Source organism: Anabrus simplex, chromosome 4 (genome assembly GCF_040414725.1).
Source record: "Anabrus simplex isolate iqAnaSimp1 chromosome 4, ASM4041472v1, whole genome shotgun sequence".
Classification (NCBI taxonomy): domain Eukaryota; kingdom Metazoa; phylum Arthropoda; class Insecta; order Orthoptera; family Tettigoniidae; genus Anabrus; species Anabrus simplex.
This window is the reverse complement of record NC_090268.1, coordinates 133,470,879-133,492,395: the sequence shown is the minus strand read 5'-3', so window position 1 is coordinate 133,492,395 and position 21,517 is coordinate 133,470,879. Positions and strand designations below refer to the sequence as shown.

At 40.8% G+C, this 21,517-nt stretch overlaps 1 long non-coding RNA gene across 1 annotated transcript in view; it reads right to left on the bottom strand.

Moving 5' to 3' along the window:
* LOC136872501 (uncharacterized) overlaps positions 1-20,919 on the bottom strand; it is an 81,238-nt gene extending 60,319 nt beyond the window's left edge. Inside the window, exon 1 of the long non-coding RNA XR_010859928.2 lies at positions 20,780-20,919. This is a non-coding gene — a long non-coding RNA (uncharacterized lncRNA). The remainder of the gene's footprint in view (positions 1-20,779) is intronic.
* Positions 20,920-21,517: the final 598 nt, after the last annotated feature.

The following is a 21,517-nucleotide window of genomic DNA, read 5'->3' as shown; positions in this document are numbered from 1 at the left end:
TGAGTAGCACTGTTAGTCGCTACTGAGCACATCGCTCACCAAAGCTGCACGGTAGCACCTAATAATGGATTGAGGGTCTGTTTTCAAAGATAATTTAAATAACTGACACCTCCCCTTCCTAACAATCTGAAAGGTATATGGAGTTTCAAAAGTATAGGTGTTCTAACATTCCAATAACAAGCAATATACTACGAAGGTGAGTGCGGTGCTCAGCACGCAAGTAACTGGGTTAACTGCTAATGATTTAACTTTCAACCTGCTGACTTTGTTTTGAAGTTAAGTGGTAAACATTAAAAGGAATTTTTCATGTTCACATATGGTCCACGAGAAGCCTGCACAATCAGTCGATAACGGGCAACGTGGCCCTCACACTGCCCAGGGCAAACTCAGAGCCATTTCCTTCTCGCTGTATGTTTCCTCCCAGCAGTCTCTGCCCCTCCCCATCTGCCGACTGGATACAAGGTCTACAGTTCCACAAAGAGACCAACAAATCAGAGAAAAACATCACCTATCATGCAAAAATCTGACTTCTACCAAAACTTTTCTAGAGAAAGGTTTCCATGCTTACATAGGCTGGTAGCCAAAATCTATGGTACAACTATTTTATAGAATGAAATAGTATTCTTTCATGTCGGACGTTTACCTCAAACTGTCCGGCTCCATGGCTAAATGGTTAGCATGCTGGCCTTTGATCACAGGGGTCCCGGGTTCGATTCCCGGCAGGATCGGGAATTTTAACCATAATTGGTTAATTCCGCTGGCACGCGGAATAGTATATATAGCCTGCCATTGAGATTTGTATTAATTCTTTTGGACTATAAGAGATCCATCAATTTTTTTTAAATATATGAGTGACATGGAAGTATACAGTATGTTGGCAAGCAGACTGCTGGAGAATTTTCAGTGACTAAGAGCACTAAGTGTTGAAAGATTTTTGTTTTGCAGAGGAAAAATAGGCCAAAATATTCAGTATGTCTGGTTATGACTAAGGAGTTTTAACATACATCCCAAAAAAAGAAATTTACATCATTATAAACTTATGCCTTTCAGTGTTCAGCCTGCAAGCCTCCGATTTTACTAAACTCCACCACAATCCTCTATCAGTAACTAGCTCCGTGGCCTCGTGTAGTTCTACACCTCTTATCTTTAAATCATTAGAAACCAAATCTAACCATCATCTTGGTCTCCCTCTATTTCTCTTAACCTCCATGACCGAGTCCATTCTCCTAGGTAATCATTCCTCCTCCATTCGCCTTACATGACCACCAAAGCCAGTTTATGTATACAGCTTCATCAATAGAGTTCATTCCTAACTTAGCCTTATACCTCCTCAGAGTACTCTCCTGCCATTGTACTCACTTGTTTGTACCAGCGATCATTTGTTACATCCATGTCTTCTAACTTATAAGATATCCCTGAGTCCGCCCACTTTTCACTACTGTAAGCAAAGTTGGTCTGAAAACAGATTGGTGCAAAGATATTTTGTCGAGGTGTGGACTTTACAGAATACTGGTGGTAACTGCAAGCACACTGCATTGTCTTTGCTGCAATCTCGCTATCCTACCATCCTGGAAGAATTTTAAAAAAGGCACAACAGCCCTCAAAGGCCTTGGCCTACCAAGCGACCACTGCTCAGCCCGAAAGCCTGCAGAATATGAGGTGTCGTGTGGTCAGCAGGATGAATCCTCTCGACCATAATTCTTGGCTTTCTAGAATGGGGATGCTATCTCACTGTCAGATAGCTCCTCAATTACAATCACATAGGCTGAGTGGACCTTGAACCAGCCCTAGATCCAGGTAAAAATCCTGGACCTGGCTAGGAATCGAACCCGGGGACTGTGCAAGAGGCACGCATGCTACACCTATACTGCAGGTCCGGCTTATCCTGGGAGTATACACATCCTAAATACCTGAAATGATCCACCTGTTCCAGCTTTGTATTCCCAACCTGACATTAAATTCTTTGGTTTCTTACTTTTTTTTAAAAGCTATTTATTCAGGGCATCGACCTAAGATCTTTTGCCTCTTGGTTTCTTATCTACTGACATTTTAGTCTTAGAAAGGCTAATTTTCATATCATACTCATCGCACAAAGTTTTATTATTATATTCTTCCATGCATGAAGATACTGCAATTGATCCGTCTTCAGGCAATGCCATGATATATTTACATTTTACAACCTTAGACTGTGCTGCCAAAAGCCTGAATTCAATTCCAAACCTCTCTGCAGTATTCATATGGAGTGAGGGTATACAACTGTTGAAGATTCATTCTTCAGACAGCGACGTCAGACCCCTTGGTGCTATTCGACAGGAGTAGTCAATTTGCCAGTGCCGGGTTTCCTCCCTCTATACGAATGCACTGATGTAGACAAAGCAGTAGCCTGTCTTTATTCTAAAATTTACGCAGTGTTAAATGAAACTGTTCCTAAAAGCGGCTCGTGGAAAGTCAGGACATACCCAATTTGGTTCACCGAGAGCATAAAACAAAAACAAAGAGAAAGAATACTACCGAAAAGAGAAGCACCTTTCACAATATTACAATAGGCAATTTAAAACGTTAAGGTCCGAAGCTAAGTCGGCAATTAAATCCTCATAACGATTATGTAAAAACTGTAGAGCAGTATATCACTGATAACACCAAAATCTTTTGGACGTGGGTAAATAAAAGAAAAAACAATCGCAATACCTATGAATATGACTCTAAAGTATTAGAGAATGATAGGAATATTATTGAAGGGTTTGCAATGTACTTTCGGTCTGTATATTCCCAAAATAGAGCTCAATATAACATTCCAAACGTTCCATCAGGAACCACTGGCAATTTCCATATTGATAGCATTACTGTAGAGGATGTTGAACTAGCGTTAAAAAAGCTCAAGCCAAAGTCTTCCGCAGGACCAGATCAGATACCGCCGTATGTTATAAAAGGTTGCAAAGATGTACTGAAATACCCTCTCCTTTTCATCCTTATTTCCTACAGTATGGAAACTGTCCCGAGTATGTCCTTCACCCCACATATACAGAAGGTAGTTGCTGAGTCATACAGGACATTAAGATTTGTGATGAGGAATGTCAAACCCTTTAAACTCCTGAAAACCTGTATACACCTCTACAGCTCTCGTCAGGCACAAAGTAGAATACGCAAGCGTTATATGGACTCCAACAAACAAAATACATATTGCACAGATCGAAAAAATCCAAAAGAGATATTTAAAATACTTACATTTCAAAAAACCGGTAATTATCCACACATAGCATACAAGGAACTACTACTAAATTTTGAAATAGAAAGCTTGGAATTGAAGAGGCAAAAGTACGACATGAAGTCTGTACAAAACTGAATTCTATTATTGACAACCATGACTTTTTATGCCTCGAGCTTCCACGTGCCCTGCTTTAATGCGAGGACAAATGTAACTTTTCATAACAAAAAAGTCAGAACAACCGCTCACAAAAATTCCCCACTCTACAGGCTATGCAATGTCTACAACAGTGCAGTTTAGAAAAATAATTCTTGAGACTTCTGTGTACCTCTAGACCTGTTTTTACAACAGTTCAGCATCTCCGCAAAAACACTAATTTGTAATGATTTGAACCACAAAATGTATTATAAATATTGTACATTAAGACCTATCCCATAAATGGAATTATAAGTGTTAGAACTAGAAGAAAATAGTTTAGATATGAAATTATGATTTTTATTTTTTATTTTACTCTTTCATGTAAAGATTAAATTAGATTAGATGTGAACTACTGTTCCTTTCTCATTGTAAATATAATATTAGAATAGTTTTGGTATTAGGTAAATAGACTAGATACGAAATTATGATTTTTATCTATTTGTTTCTTGTAAGGATTAGATATGTAATATTTCTTTTTCAACATAAATATATTAGAATAGTTTAGATATTAGGTTATTAGACAGATTGAAACATTAAAAAGAAACATGAGTAAACATCTGCCACTGTAACTGGGATTAGAAATCCTGTAGTGGGCAGTAAATAAATATAACACTAATCAGAGAAAAAAAATGGAAGGGTTCCGACACTTCGAAAAATGAAGGTATCGGCCAAAGGAAGACAAGATCCACGAAGGGCGTGAAAATGAAAGACTCCCTAGCCCTCTCAAACCTAATAGCGTCGGGTCGGAAAAGAACACGAGTTGACCAAGGGGGGTCGGATAGGATAGATGAAAGTGAGGAGCCTGGCACAATTGGAAGGAATGCCAGGACTCAAATAAGGGTCCCATGGTCGCCAAACCACGCTCCATAGTTCAGAGCCCCTGGGGCCCCTATTAGTCGCCTCTTATGACAGGCAGGGGATACCGTGGGTGTTATTCTACCGCCCCCACCCACAGGGAAACCATACCTGTAGCCATGCCCTTGGCAGCAATATACCCCTATTACCCTTCGTCACAACACATGCTACCCACTGCTGTGTTAAGTCTCCACTAGTTGCTGTAGCGCTGTATGAATCTGTTAGTCACGCCGACCAACATTTTGTGCATATTTCCGCGAAGATTTTTAAAAATTACTAAGCCTTATACAAATTGCTTTAATAATTCATCATTCCTGTAATTCATGCTTTTGCTGGCAGGATGTAGTATTTACAGTGCACTATGTCTTCTGGTATGGGCTAGAATAAATTGGCTACTTTCATGACCTGTCTCAGTCTCATCCTTGGCTTTGAGAATATGAAAGAGACCAAGGTATGAGTGATTCTAGTAATAGCATTCCTTATTCAGCCAGTCCCTGTTATGAATGGTGTGAAAATATCGTTCATAATGTCGGTTGGTGCATGCATTTCACTGGGCTTGACAGACTGATGTGTAATAGCATCTGGCCTGGTGAGGAAAGCAATGGGAAACTACCTCACTCATTTCCCCAGTATGCCTCTTCAGTGACACCTAGGCTATTTATGACAACTGTTGGCAGAGCTGTGGAGGATGAACCCAGCCTTTGGGCTGAATACCCAATACACCTGTAATTCCTAGTTTCAGACAGCTAAATTTGAATAAAAAACGAATGTCTCCACAATATGGGGGAAGACTGCCCCACCCCACCAATCACCACCACTGATGATACTTGTTTAAAGGGGCCTAACATCTAGGTCATCAGCCCCTAATGGTATGAAATGTAATGACAAATTGAAAGTTCAAAATCATCCACTGACTAAAATAAAATTGTCATGAAGAATGAATGGAGGGATATGAATTTAAAACAGTGGATCTGACCCAAAAACTAACAAAAATAGTATTACTGACCAAGGGACCACTTATAATGCACAATCCTGAATCGAGGAGGCTTGTTGGCTAAAGGGGTCTAAAATCCAGGTCAATGGCCCCTCGTAATAGTACTTATCGCTAGTAAAGTAGAACCACTGTATTTGTCATGTTGGGGTGCTAATTAAAAGTAGCGTAGACTCATGGTATTCCACACATGATGGTACAACTCACAAGTATTGTACGTCGCACAGGTAACTCAGACCTATGGTGTTTCTCACATAATGGCGCCACTCATAGGCAACTCAAACCGATTGTGTTCCTCACCTATGTGTACAAATCACCGACGCTGGTATTCCCGTGGTGTTCCTCAGAGTGGGTAATAATCACAGGCAACACCCAGACCCGTGATGTTTCTCACAATGATATTAATCACGGGTACTGGAAACCCACAGTGAACCACTCTCGGCTACTACTAACCACAAACCTCTGGTGTACCGAATATAGTGGTACTACCTGCAAGTAAAGGCGACCCTTTGTGTTCCCCGCCAGATGGTACTAATCAAGAGTAGTTTCATGGTTCTAATACAATCATCCCTTGGTTGCCCCTTTTAGTCACCTCTCACAACAGGCAGGGGATAGCGCGGGCGTATTTTTCGTTTGCATCCCCCACCCACAGGGGTAGACAGAGAAAAAGGAATCCGTCACTTTGAAAAATGAAGTAATGGACGAAGAAAGGCAAGGGCCACAAAGGGTGTGAAAATGAAAGTCTCCCTAGGCCTCGAATACTCTAATGCCGTCTGTGTTGGAAAAGAACAAGTGTTGACCAAGGGAGGTTGGACAGGATAGAGGAAAGTGAGGAGCCTGGCACAAGTGAAAGCAATGCTAGGACGCAGCTAAAGGCCCCGTGGTCGCCAACCCACACTCCCAAGTTGAGAGCCCCTTGGGCCCCTTCTAATCACCTCTTACGACAGGCGGGGGATACCGTGGGTGTATTAATCTGCATCCCCCACCCACAGGGGTAACCACCACCACTGCCGTAGAGAAATGGAACAAGGGTTGGACATGCATACAAGAAAGATGAAGTAGATGTCCAAGTTTCAAGAGTCTGCAAATGTTTGTCATCTGTTCTACTCCTGTCCAAATATTGGCAGTATAAACAGTTACATGATTATCCGATGTAAGGTCAACAGGATGAACCAAAAACATTGCCCAAGGACTTTCTACAGAATTAAGCATACTACATGCAGTATCATGCATCACTTCCCCACAGCATCAAAACAAGGCTCCAGGAGTTTCTAGGGATCAGAAATGAACCAAGAACAGCAGTAATGGGGACTGGACTGTGCACATGCAATTCTTAAAGAAGAGTACTGAAAGGAGCTCTCAGTTATTCAGTGCTAATATAAAAAGTTACATCAGTAAAATGTTATGCTATATTGAGACATTTCATAACTTGGCTTAGCATATTTTAGTTTTATGTAGCAGTTTTTTAAAATACTGTACCATACTTTATTTCCATTTTTATTTCAGAAACTCTTGAATTTATGTAATACAGTACTGTAAATTTAGTTTAGGTATTTAGTGATCAAAATGTGGTGTTCTTTTGACTGTAGGTTTGTCTAGAGTTCTGGTGGCAAAATATGTTAACTAAAATATAAACAAGCATTATAAGAAGCCTAATAAATAATTAGTAAATTATGCAACAAGCCTATAATGGCAATAATTAAGACGAGTGTGTTTGTAAAACGAGCGAAGCGAGTTTTATAATTTCCATATGAGTGTCTTTAATTACCATTATAGGCAAGTTGCAAATGACTGTTTATGCTCGACGATAATTACAACTATTTTTAAAATATTCGTGAACTTCTGTCGAGATATCGCTTGACAGTTGAGTTTACTGAACAGAGTGCAGAGCGCATGCGCTGGGTTATTGATTTTCCATGAGTGGATCAGAGACCTTGACAACGTAATGTTTTCAAAGCTTTGATAGGTTATCATGATCTAGCTTTATTTATTTACTTATTTATTATTATTTACATAAATTATGCCCACATTGGAGCACTTAAATCAAACCCAAATACATTTACATTAACAAAGAATTAACTGAAGATTTAGCTTGCATCATCTCCCTTTCCCAAAACATCTTCATTCTAGCTTTATTTCAAATACAAATTGTTTTTTGTACAGTTGGTGAAGTGAATTTGCAGGAATGTGTTGTTTGGTTGTGGAATGAAGTAGTAGTGTGTATCCGATATATTTGATTTTGGAAACAAGTGCGAAGCTAGTGTGTTCAGCGCAGATGCGATGCTATCCTCACCTAATTGGTCAAACAGTTGTATCATAATGAAAATCTGAACTATAATAAGCCTCATCAAGATCCAGTTTTCTGGCGTATATATTTTGGCATCGACGAGCATAAAAATATGCAACAATGTATTTTAGAGTGAGATTTCACTAATGATTCGGTAGACCTAACCGCACATTAGGCGCCATCGAACAGTAATGGTGTTTTACCATTTTCGGCAAAATGGGCGTTTAATACGTTTTCAAATTAAGCGAAAACAGTAGGCCTATTTGAAGAGTTTGTTATTTAGTAAATTTTAATTTCCTTACAAAATAATGAGCCTATCCCACCTGGTGGCCATGATAGTTAAGGTGTAAAGTCTGAATGGTTTGCCACCATGGTTTGTTGGTTCCAGTCCTGTCTGTAACATAAGCCTTGAGCACACAACTTTGTGCTATGTGCCAGCACCAGGTTTCACCCTCTCCCATTGAACTATTACCTACAGTTCAATGCTCTCTCCTTTCTTAACATACTGTAGGGCGTAATGGGAGTGAGATGCATCGTTGCAGTCCATCTAGCAACAATAATATAAGAACTCTTCAAGTTTGAGTTCTGTAGCCTCTCTTACTCCAAGTCCAGACACGTAACCTACAAGAGGAGCCCTTGTTAAACTGAGCAACCCAGTGGAAGGCTGGATATCCAACCCCAGTGAGAAACTGGATCAGTGAGCAGATCAGCGCGGGAGGATCGCCACTATCATTCATTAAGGTGCGGTAATTACTATGGCATGCTGTACTGCTTGTAGCCATAGGAGCGCAATCAGAGATAGTCGACAACTAGAAAGACACTCCTGGAGGATACCATCTTAATCTCCAAATGTCAAATAAGGTACAACTCCAACTACACCAGATTATGTATGAGGTCTAACAACCTCAGCAGTTTTTGGAGCTCCAGTCGTACACTGTCACTGGGCCAGCGTCCTGAAACTGTCAAGGGCCGTGTGACTGTTGATGTGCACCAGCATTCCCATGTAAAAAGATTTCACGCACTGGCGTAGTTTGGAAACCAACACCATCTGCTCAATATCAAAGTCCTGCAATGATCAGCAAGTTTCAACGGGGGCAGGATAGTGTAACCTGGGAGCTCCTAGTGATGAGTTGGCACGTAGGCGGCGAGTGTGTGATCACTGTTTTGCTCGAGGACAGACTAGAGCAACTCGTGTGCTACACCCGTAACTGAGCAGTCCTATTTAGGATCCCCTCTGCTTACCCTGAATGGGGAGGGGGTTATAAAAGGTGCCCTAAACATAGGCAGTCAAACTTCTCACCTGACTAGATTACTGCATTCAGTGGGTACATCAATTTGCAATAGAAACAAAAGAAATATTTGCAACATGAATACAGCTACCTGGAATATTCGTACTCTGATGTACACTGATGTAGATAACCGAACAGTGATGTACAGCAATAATAAGTTGAGAGTTAACTACAACATAAATATCGCTGCTCTTAGTGAAACTAGGCATGCTGGAGAAGGACAATTCAAGGACCATGGCGGTGGCTATACATTTTTCTGGAAAGGAAAAGATGAAGGCAAATTAAGAATTCATGGAGTAGGTTTTGCAATAAAGAATGAGCTTATTCACAATCTTGATGAGTTCCCATCTGGAATTAATATGACGCTCCATCAAACTCAAGAACAACCAAAGAGCTACGGTAATCAGTGCATATGCCCCAATATTGAAGTCAGAAGATGATCAAAAGAAAGTGTTCTATAACCAACTTTATGAAATCCTGTCGAATGTACCCAAGCCAGATAAGCTTATTCTGCTTGAGACTAATGCTCGGGTTGGCAGAGAATCATCACTTTGGCCTGGAACTATTGGTAAAGAGGGTGTAGGCAAAGTCAACACCAATGGAGCCCTCCAACTCATGAAGTGTTCTGAATATAATCTTATTACAAATACACTCTTCCACCACAAGGATAGATTTAAAACATGGCAACATCCCAGATCAAAGCACAGGCACTTAATCGACTACATTATTGTCCACGCCAGAGATAAGCGCGATGTTCGTATAACCAAAGTTATGACTGGTGCTGATTGCTGGACTGACCACCGCTTAGTTCGATCTGTGATGGCTATACAGGTTCCTCCAAAACAACGGATTCAGGGGAAGGTGATAAAACACAAACTAAATATTGTACAACTTAGGAACAACAGTAACAAATTTGCCTATCAAGTACTATTGGCTGATAAACTTCCAAATGAATACCCAGAAGATAATGAGCAGCACCGGTCATTATTAAAATCTGCTATTATAGCAGCTGGCAAAGCAGTTGGTTTTAATAAAAGGAAACGTCAGGACTGGTTTGACGAGAACGACAAATATATGTGACCTAATTGATGAAAAGCGGAAAGCCTACAACGCTTGGCAAAATGATCCAAATTCATTTCCCAAGAAACAGAGATAATAAGAATTCAAAACTGAAGTCCAGAAGAGATGCAGGATCAAGAATAAATGGTGGATAGACAAATCAATGGAAATGGAGAATTTAATCACCTCCAACAACACTAGTGCCTTCTTCAGTGCTACCAAAGCTATTTATGGTCCCTCCAAAGGTCTTAATTGTCAAAAACCCAAAGACAGTACTAAAGTTCTTAAAGACCCTGACTCGAAAGCTTCCCTTTGGAAAGAACATTTTCAAGACGACCTGAACAGAAACTTGCATGTCGAGGAAGATGCATTTGCTGATATTCCACAACAGCCAATTCAGGATCCCTTAGGTGAAGTCCCTTCTGTTCAAGAAATTGAGAAGGCCATTCAACAGCTGAAGAATAAAAAGGCACCTGGACAAGATTGAATTCCAGCAGAGCTCTTCAAGGAGGGTGGTCCTTTGCTAATTCAGCATACACACATGTTGATTGTGAAAATATGGAACATGGGAACAATCCCTGCTGATCTACATGATGCTTCCATCAACACTTATGTTCAAGAAAGGGGGCAAGACTAACAATTATTGAGGAATATCATTACTCTGTTGCAGGAAAAATTCTTACTTGAGTATTGTCTAATTGTCTACTGCCATTGAAATGTGTCTACCAGAAACTCAGTGTGGTTTCAGGCCAAACTTAAGTACAATTAATATGATTTTCAGTGCAAGACAAATGCAGGAAAAGTCTTAGAGAGCAAAACCAACCCTTGTACATGGCTTTTATAGATCTTGTCAAAGCGTTTGATTCTATTAATCAAGAAGATCTATGGAGAATTCTAGCTCTGATTGGATGTCCAAACAAATACAGATATTCACACTACTGCACGATGGCATGTTTGCTACTGTTCCTTCTAATACAAGACCAGGAGACCCTTTCCGTATTTCTATTGTAGTCAAGCAAGGTTGTGTAATTGCTCCAACATTGTTCTCTCTATTTGTTGGAATTATACTACACCTTGTGGATGATAAACTGCCATCAGGTGTAGAACTTATATAGAAATCTGTTTAATATTAACAGACTGCGAGCTAAGACCAAGGTGTCCTCAGTGTCAGTTATAGAGCTTCGGTATGCATATGTTATTTTAGCCAACACAGAGGAAGACCTGCAATCAATCCTCAATGCTTTTAATCAAGCATATGAAAGTATCAGACTGGAATTAATAAGACCAAGATCATTTACCAGCCGGCACCAAATTCCAATAAGAGATCTCTTGGCTCTTACAATCAATGGCCAGTCTCTGCAGAACATAAATCATTTTCCTTACTTTGGAAGCCATCTCTCAACACGTGCAAACATTGATGCAGAAATCCAATATAGTTTTAAGATGTGTTAGTGCGGCTTTCAGTCATCTCCTGAGAAGAGTGTTTGACAATCATGATAGTGTGAGAACCAAACTGTACGTTTACAATGCTGTTGTAATTCCTACTCTTATCTATGGTTGCGAGACCTGGACAACTTACAGGAGAACCCTAAAATACCTGGAAAAATACCATCAATGATGCCTGCGGAGAATACTGAAAGTTAAATGGCAAGATCGTAGAACAAACATTAGTATCCTCTAGGAAGCCAACACTACAAGCATTGAGGCAAAGATAGTGAGGCATCAGCTACACTGGGCTGGTCATATCGTCCGCATGCCAGATGCATCCCAACTAAAGAATGGCCAGCGTAACCATGGTGGGCAGCTTAAACTACAGCTGGGAATAGAGCAGTTGCTCCTATGATTGCAATCGGTAGTGCAAGTGCAGCGCTCCATCCAGTATTCTCCGGTAGTAAACTGTTGCTTAGAAACAAATCAGTGCTTCAGTGGGCAAACAGAGGACAGAGGACCACTGACTAGTACTGAATGTGTGCTCGCTTGCAGTTCCAGTAGTGGTGCGCAACAAATGTGCTAGTGACGTAAATACTGCTTTGTAAGTATGATTCAAGGCAAATATATGAAATATATACATTCTCATTTATCGTTAGTGTTTATTATTATTATTATTATTATTATTATTATCCACCTCTGTGGTATAGTGGTTAATGTGATCAGCTTCCACCCCCGGAGGACCGGGTTTGATTCCCGGCTCTGCCACAATATTTGAAAAGTGGTATGAGGGTTGGAACAGGGTCCACTCTGCCTCGGGACGTCAACTGAGTAGAGGGGGGTTCGATTCCCTCCTCAGCCATCCTCGAATTGGTTTTCCGTGGTTCCCCACTTTTCTAGGAAAATGCCGGGATGGTACCTAACGTAAGGCCATGGCCGCTTCCTTCCTTCCTTGTCTATCCCTTCCCATCGTCCCATCTCCCAATAAGGCTCCTGTTCAGCATAGCAAGTGGGGGACACGGAAAGAGCCTCCCCGAAGAGTGTATGATTTACATTCGGGCGTTCCCTGGGCAACGGTGAGGTGTTAACACCGGCTGATCTTTCCAATCCAGAAGTAACATCAACTATTATATAATGACATTCATAAGTCGGGAAAGGTTCTTTTCAGAACCGAAAATGACCATATCTATAAACATAGAAGGTATGTCAACTTGTAAACAACGGCTCTTACAAGAACTTTGCCAAACAACAAACTGTGATATATGTGTACAAGAAACTCACAGGGATGTACACCAACCACGTCCTAGAATACCAGGTATGAAATTGGCAGCAGAAAGACCGCATGGACGATATGGTAGTGCAGTCTTCGTCAAGCCAGATCTCCAGATTCTCTCCACATCAATTACAGAAGAAAATGATATAGAATTGATCGCAGTGGAATTGAGCAATTCGGTTATAGTTTCCATCTATAAACCTCCTAATGTAACATTCTCATTCATGCCACCTAACAATCTCGATGATTGGAAGGTATCTTTCTTCATTGGTGACTTCAACAGCCACAGCAGTATTTGGGGTTACGAACAAGACGAGAGTGGTGAGAATGTTTTAGAATGGGCTGAGGAACACCACCTGTCTCTTATCCATGATAGCAAGCTCCCTTCTTTTAACAGTGGTAGATGGAAGCGGGGTTATAATCCAGACTTAATATTTGTGAGCGAAAAGATAGCACATCAGTGTGTTAAATCTGTATGTGCTCCTATTCCGAATACACAGCATCGCCCAATAATGTGTCAACTGGTAGCTGCCATTAGACCTCAAGAGGTCTTCTTTAAAAGGAGATATAATTTTAAGAAAGCTAACTGGGAAAGATTCACCAACTTACTGGACAAGAAGATCAAACCACTCAATCCAATTCCAGAAGCATATGAACAGTTTAATAATATCAGGGAGTGTTCTAGAGCTACAATCCCTAGAGGATGTAGAACAAACTACATACAAGGTCTAACTCAAGAAACCTCTGCCCTCTTAACAGAGTATCAAACTCTTCGAAGAAAACCCTTTCAGCAATGACACCATCACAATGGGACAACAAGTAATCTCTTCTATTTCTAAAGTAAAACGGGCACAGTGGTTAAGGTTGATGGAAGAGATTGACATGGGGAGAAGTAGTCAAAAAGCTTGGCGATTACTTAGACGACTCAGGAGTGATCCTAATAAAACTTCAACACATTCCAGTGTCACAGCAAACCAAATAGCACATCAACTTCTACGAAATGGACAACCATCAAATCCATGTCGGCTTCAGAATAAAGGAATTGAGAGGGATTATGAGCAGGAGACAGATACACTCACTAAACCTTTTACTTTATCTGAGCTGAACAGAGCAATAAATCAGTGTAAGAATGGTAAGGCTGCCGGCCTAGATGAAATATGTGTTGAGCAAATTAAGCAATTTGGACCTGTTGCTAAACAATGGTTACTAGAACTGTACAACAATTGTATAAACACCTGCAAATTACCACGTGTGTGGAGGAAATCCAGAGTAATCGCAATTCTCAAACCAGGAAAAGACCCAAATGATCCAAAAAATTACAGACCTATCTCACTGTTGTGTCATCTGTACAAGATCTTAGAACGGATGATCCTGGAAAGACTTACTGTGATCATTGAACCACTTCTTATTCCAGAGCAAGCAGGATTCCGTAAAGGAAAAAGTTGTACTTCACAGGTCCTCCATCTGACACAGTATATCGAAGATGGATATGAAAATCATAAAATCACAGGGGTGGCTTTTATCGACTTATTTGTTGCATATGATACAGTTAATCATCGTATACTGTTGCGCAAATTATACAACATGACAAAAGATTACAAGATGACTCAAGTAATTTGCAATCTTCTCCAAAATCGTAGGTTCTTCGTTGAATTTCAGGATCAGAAAAGTCGACGGAGGAAACAAAAGAATGGTCTGCCACAAGGCAGTGTTCTCACCCCTATGCTCTTTAATATCTATACGAATGACCAACCTCTTCCAGTTGGCACCAGAAGCTTCATATATGCGGATGATCGAGCTATTGCTACTCAAGCAAACTGCTTTGAGGTTGTAGAAGAAAAGTTATCAGAGGCTCTTTCTCAACTATCCTACTACTACAGAGGAAATCAATTGAAGCCTAACCCATCTAAAAGTCAGGTATGTGCCTTCCATTTAAAGAACAGACAGGCATCAAGGAAATTGCAGGTAGTATGGGAAGATACTCAACTAGATCACTGACCAACACCTAAATATCTAGGTGTAACACTGGATCGTGCTCTCACCTACAAACAACACTGCATGAACATCAAGCAGAAAGTGTCAACTAGAAACAACATCCTTCGCAAGTTGTCTGGAACCAATTGGGGTACACATCCAAAGATGCTGAGAACTACAGCCCTGGCTCTGTGTTACTCCGCTGCAGAGTACGCTTGCCCTGTTTGGTGCAGATCAAGTCATGCTAAACAAGTTGAAATTTCTCTAAATGAAACATGTCGACTCATTACTGGCTGCTTGAGACCAACTCCACGAGATAGAATCTACTGTTTGGCTGGAATCGCCCCACCAGATATAAGAAGAGAAGTTGCATCCATGAATGAGAGAACTAAAGCACTTACCTCATGTGCACACCCATTGAATGGATATGAACCTGCCCACCGAAGATTGAGGTCTAGGAGGAGTTTCCTGAATACAACCGAAGATTTAAACGAATCTGCTCAATCCACAAGGTTGAGATTATGGAGAACTAGAAATCCTCAACTTGCTGATTGGATGCTACCAATTGAACATCTCCCACCAGGACATGAGGAACATTGGTCTACGTGGAAATCGTTAAACAGGCTTCGCACTGGGGTTGGTAGATCAAGAACCAATATGGTAAAGTGGGGCTTTCCTGGCACATCCAGGCAATGCGAATGTGGTGAAGACCAAACCACAGCCCATTTCATGAACTGTAGTAAGTGTCCTTTAAGTTGCACAATAGAGGACTTGATGGCTGCAACACCTAATGCCCGTGATTTGGCAAAATTCTGGGCAGACACTATTTGATATGTATGTCATTAAGTACCATTATGCTATGCAAAATGTATGCTTCTGATACGAATAAATAAATAAATAAGCATAGCAAGTGAGGCCACCTGGGCGAGGCACTGGTTCTCCTCCCCGATCACCGGGTGAGTTGGCCGTGCGATTAAGGGCACACAGGTGTGAGCTTGCATCCGGGAGATAGTGGGTTCGAGCCCCACTGTCGGCAGCCCATTTTCCCACCAGGCAAGTGCTATACCTTAATTAAGGCCACGGCCGTTTATTTCCCACTCCCAGGCTTTTCCTATCTCATTGTCGCCGTAAGATCTATTTGTGTCGGTGTGACGTAAAACAAATTGCAAAAAAAAGTATCCCCGACCCAAAGTCTCACGCTCCAGGGCACTGTCCTTGAGGCAGTAGAGGTTGGGTCCCTCAACGAGTCCAAGGGTAAATGGAGATTATCATTATTATTATTATTATTGTACATCCCACTAACCGCTTCGGTGGCTTTATGCGATGAAGTGGCGGCATTTTATCCCATAGGAGTTCATTAATGTGCCGGTAACCCTGCCGACATGAGGCTGTCGTATTTGAGCACCTTCACGTACCACCGAGCAAAGTCTGAATTTAAACCGGAAACTTGAGCTCAGAAGGGGAATGCACTATTCAGCCCGGCACAGCATATGAACATTTCCAATCAGTTCTTACTCTTCAGTAATAAAGGAACTACGAGTATAATTCATTTAAGAGCATCGTATATAACATGTTTACATGCAATGGAATGTAATTATTACTTTAACCATTTTACTATTAATATTTGCTTTTGCAAAGGTATAATATATGGTAAAAATCAATCTACATTATTCTATCCACCTGCACCTATTGCAAACTGAATTTCAGCAGATCAAAGCCTGTTATTCATAGCGTAACAAATAATGCAGCAATATTGAAACCACTGCAGCATTTGAATGACGAACTTAGGAAAACACATGCATCTGTGGAATTATTACTGAAACCTAAATTGTAATTCCACCCAAGAACACCGTTACAACATTGCCCACATTAAAGAATTGGAATTTTCCACCAGTGAATTCAATCTGTCTACCGGAGGTCTCCAGAGGAAGAGCGAAAACTGCTCCGCTCCTACCGTTCCCAGCTCTAGCTTAAATGATCTAAGGATGTTCTAAAGTGTAATCTCAATAGGTGTCATATTGATACAGTCAACTGGGAAACTACAGCTGAGGATAGGCCCAAATGGCGTAGCACCGTATACAACAGAGTTGAACATCTGAACATCTAGGAAAGATAGATTAGAAGCTGAGAAGGAACCGCAGGAAAGAACGAGCGAATGCGAGGGATGATGTTCTTGCACAAACATCTGCTGCAACAACTAGTGTGCTGTCACTGCAATAAAATCTGTGCATCCAGAATTGGACTGTTGAGCCATCTGAGATGACAATACGTCCAAATGACATGGTATTTATGTACTATATATTCGTTGACAAATAAATGCCTATGATGATGACTTAGCATATATGTGTACGACAACATCCATTTCATCTCTAATGTGACAAGAAGGGCTTCCGGTCATCAAAACTTGCTACCAGATAATCTTTGCTTGCTACGAAGCATCTCGCTTCATACCAGACCGTTGCCTACAAGATATACAAGGCCGGGACATAGCTACTAATTTGTCGCTGAAAAAGCGGCCCGACCATGTTCACAGTTTGGCTGCTAGTTGTCAGGTTTCTGTTCTGTGCTTGGCGGACTTAAACATTGTGATATGTGGAGTAATTGTGATGCTGTGTTGATTTTGTGCAATTTATTGTGAATATTGTTTCTGTCGGTGAGTGTCCGAGGTTGAGAAGAAAATGCACTGTTGTGGACCCCTCTGTATTTCGGACGACACTAAAAAAAGCATGAACATTGACATTCCATAGCACCGAGCTCGATAGCTGCAGTCGCTTAAGTGCGGCCAGTATCCAGATAGTGGGTTCGAACCCCACTGTTGGCAGCCCTGAAGATGGTTTACCGTAATTTCCCATTTTCAAACCAGGCAAATGCTGGGGCTGTACCTTAATTAAGGACACAGCCGCTTCCTTCCCACCTAGCCCTTTCCTGTCCCATCGTTGCAATAAGACCTATCTGTGTCGCTGCGACGTAAAGAAACTTGCAAAAAAAAGTTCCATAGTTTCCCTTCCGAGTGCGGTTTTGAGGGAGAAATGGAAGCAAACTATTTCTAGGCAAGGTGATATAGTAGGATCTCTTTAGGTACCTAGCAATTCTGCTCATAAAACAGATTTCAGTGTAAGCACATCAATCAAATTTCCTTCTGTTTTCATTGTGTATCCTATTCACAAACCAGAAAATGTCAAACGCAGGAAGCGCCCAGCTCCCAAAAATGATGTATTGCCATCAATATTTAGTAAAAGTTCTGATTCAGGTAACGAACATACATCATACGTCAGCCACAAACGAAAAAGGAGTAGAAGTCTCGTTTCTATATCAAGGAAAGTCTACGAGTATCTCTGTTAAATCTAAAAAAATATACGGATGAGAAAATTAAATACCAGATTACAAAAAATAATCTGTAAATTGAGAAGTAGGATACGGGTAATGAAATCAGAAAGTTTTACGGTATCTGAACTTGACCAAAAAGCAAACCAAATTGAAAAGCATGCTAAAATTGGTCATTTAGGAGCTTTATTCCTGTTAGAACGAATTTAATTTTCTTTCATCCGTTTACACTCCAGGGTCAGTTTTTCCCCTTGGACTCAACGAGGGATCTCACCTCTACCGCTCAAGAGTAGTGTCCTGGAGCATCAGACTTTGGGTCGGGGGATACAGCTGGGGAGGATGACCAGTACCTCGCCCAGGCAGCCTCACCTGCTATGCTGAACAGGGGCCTTGTGGAGGGATGGGAAGATTGGAAAGGACAGGCAAGGAAGCGGCTGTGGCTTCTTCTATCCTGGCATTTGCCTGGAGAAGTGGGAAACCACGGAAAACCATTCGAGGATGGCTGAGGTGGGAACCGAACCCACCTCTACTCAGTTGACCTCCCGAGGCTGAGTGTACCCCGTTCCAGCCCTCGTACCACTTTTCAAATTTCGTGGCAGAGCCGGGAATCGAACCCGGACCTCGGAGGTGACAGCTAATCACACTAACCACTACACCACGGAGGCGAACACAAATTTTACGGGAAGAAAGAGAAATACGGTGAAACGACGCTAAATATTTGCGTAACGGGCATAACATCGCTCACCAAATAGCGGCTTCAGTACCGGTACCGTACGAATGTCAAAATATCAGATGTGCGGAGGAAAAGATTGGATCGCTGATAATTGGTGAAAGGGCGATTAAATCCAAAGTTATTTATGACCGCAATCTCGATCCGCTTATCGGATACTCTGAGGCATAATTAAAGGAATCTGTAAGAAGTGACAAACTCGCTATCAGATTTCTCTGCTTCTTTCGTGAATTACTTATTTCGTTTAAGCATATTGTAAGAAATACCGGTACGTTGTAGAAAATAAATCAATTGCTCTTGGTCTATCTTTGACCTCATATCTGTTTGCTGCCTTCTGAAATTACTAGTTTTAATGAATTTTTATAGTTTTTCATATTCGAGCGTGCTGTAATGAGCGGTTGAGCGGGCGAGACAGATCAGTAAAGAGAACTCTAGCGGCACTTGCCGGAAGTATCTCGAGGACGAGTCTAGTGTGCTGTATTTCAAGGCCTTGTGTATCTCGCAGGCAACGACCAGACCTAGTCTACTGTAATGCTGCAAATCTCCCGTCCTATTTTTTCTCGCAAGGGAATATACAGTTCCTTTTAATGAAGTTTGAATGGGAAAGGTTTACTATTCGCGCACCTTTTAGTGGATTTTGTCCGGGCTTGAGGAGTAAGAAAGCTCTCCCCGTTCCGGTAATACGGCCAACTGAATGGAAATGCAATCTCAATTGAATCGATATGAATTTTCTAAACCATTATCTTAAGCCAACAACTGTGCCACACACGCATTATATAATGTAACATTTCTGGACGCGAATCTTGTTCCTAGTATGAATACTCAATTTGGCTTTGCTGTGTAAACCAAAGAGGTGTAAACAGTACTAGTACGTATTCCATAAAGTATACGCCAGATGTCGCACAGCGATGCATAGTTTGTTTCAAAGAATCTCGAAGATTGCCGAGGTCTACCGATTCAGCACTAAAAGGTGCGCGAATAGTAAATATATATAATTTGCCGAACATGAATGCAAATACGCGTATTTTTCAACAATATAATTTTCCTTATCAGCGATCTGTAAATACCGTATAACATCTACTTCACACTTCCAGAACTATGGGAATTTGAACATACTACGGAAACTTTGTGAATGAGAGTGGTCACCGAGCACAGTGGGAGTGGTACTTCGACTGTAGCAACAGCCTCCAAATTTTAGTGTATTCGCCGACAGATCACTTAATATAATGAAGTGTATTCTACATTAATTTACGGCACCCCGTAACAAAAGTTAGTCTGAGGAAAGTAATGTACGTAAGCCTGAAAAGGGTTTACGCAAATTATGAAACCTCTCTTAACAGCTACAGTGTTTTGTAATGTAATTTTCCCTATCATTACGTCAGATACCCCAGTATTTTTAATAAGAACCAAAAAAATTTTAGGATATGAAATTAATACCGGTACCATACTTTATGTCCCGGGATCTAACCACGTAACCACTGCTAATTCCCAATTGTGTTTCAGTAAAATGAGTAAATCAGAAAAATTGTTCTAATCACAGAAAAGGTACGATACCGTATCTAATTTAAAAAGACAATACTTTCGGGGTTATGAGAATATTTTTTAGCAACCATTCGCGAAGGAATGATCGTGAAATACCGTAGGCCTATTTTTTTATGTCCTACATGTGATATAGATATCGATTCCCATACGGAATCAGCAAAATATCTTCAACGGCGATTCAACATTTAAGAATAAATTTACGAAAATGGAAAGTAGGCCTAAATACGTAAATTCTGTAACGTACCCCTTCGCACTTTTCAACAAGGGAACGTATAGTTCTTTTTAATGAAATTTGAATGGGGAGGATAAAGAGTAAAATGAATATAGGCCTAACTTATCGGACAGTGAATGCAAATACACGCAGTGCTTTTCAACTCCACATATAATTTCTGTAAATATAGCACTGCCTACTTCACAGCTAAGGGAACATTTGTTTAAATTCCAATTACGTTGGAATTTGTACCAATTTGACAGAAACCTAGACCTATTTCAGCTTTCAACCTCGTTACAGCGATATGCTTTGTAACTAAGCAATATTTTACGACTTTCAACAGCTAACGTTACATTATATTCAATCAACTATCCATGACTTAAAATATTGTTCAACTAAATTGATAGCCTTACCTGTCTCTCCTTGTTAAGAATACGCTTTGGACAGTCTCCTAGCATTCGCCGAGTTGGACTGCGTTGTCTGCAAAGACAAGACGTAACGTTCCAGTCAGGCCTGGCTCCAAAGAGACGTGACGACCAAAGGGAAACGAAGCGGTGTGGACAGGCGACGCGACAGGACGGCTGCGATCGACGCGACATCATGCGGCGACTCTCCTTGTCTTCTGCTGTGTAATGGCGGAAAGGGGTGTGTCTTTGAACAGCTGTTTTCTAGCCGTGCACTCACTCATTCTCTTTGCGCGCACTTGGAAAATTCACCGTGATAAAGACTTGTAATCACATATTTCCTTAATTTATGCAGCAAAATACAGTCATAGTAAAAAGTATTCGTACACTTAATACCGAAACAGAAATACTTTACTTAGTACAATTATTGTCATGTACATTGTATAACATCAATAGTTTAGCTTTATGTACACTATGTAAAGATATGTACATCATAAAACATACAATTGATAGACATCTCTGTCATTAATACATAAATAAATGAAAATACCATGATTTCATACTCATAAAAAGTATTCGTACAGTCCGGTTTTACTTTCATTCCCCGCTGATTTTTGTGCACGTTTAGTATCTTGCTGGAAATCCTTTTGATTTTACAATGGCCTCAAGCCGCCTAGGCATTGAATGAGCTATCTTGGAGGTGAAGGTGGGCTCAATCTAACCCCATTCTTCCAAAAGAGTCATTTT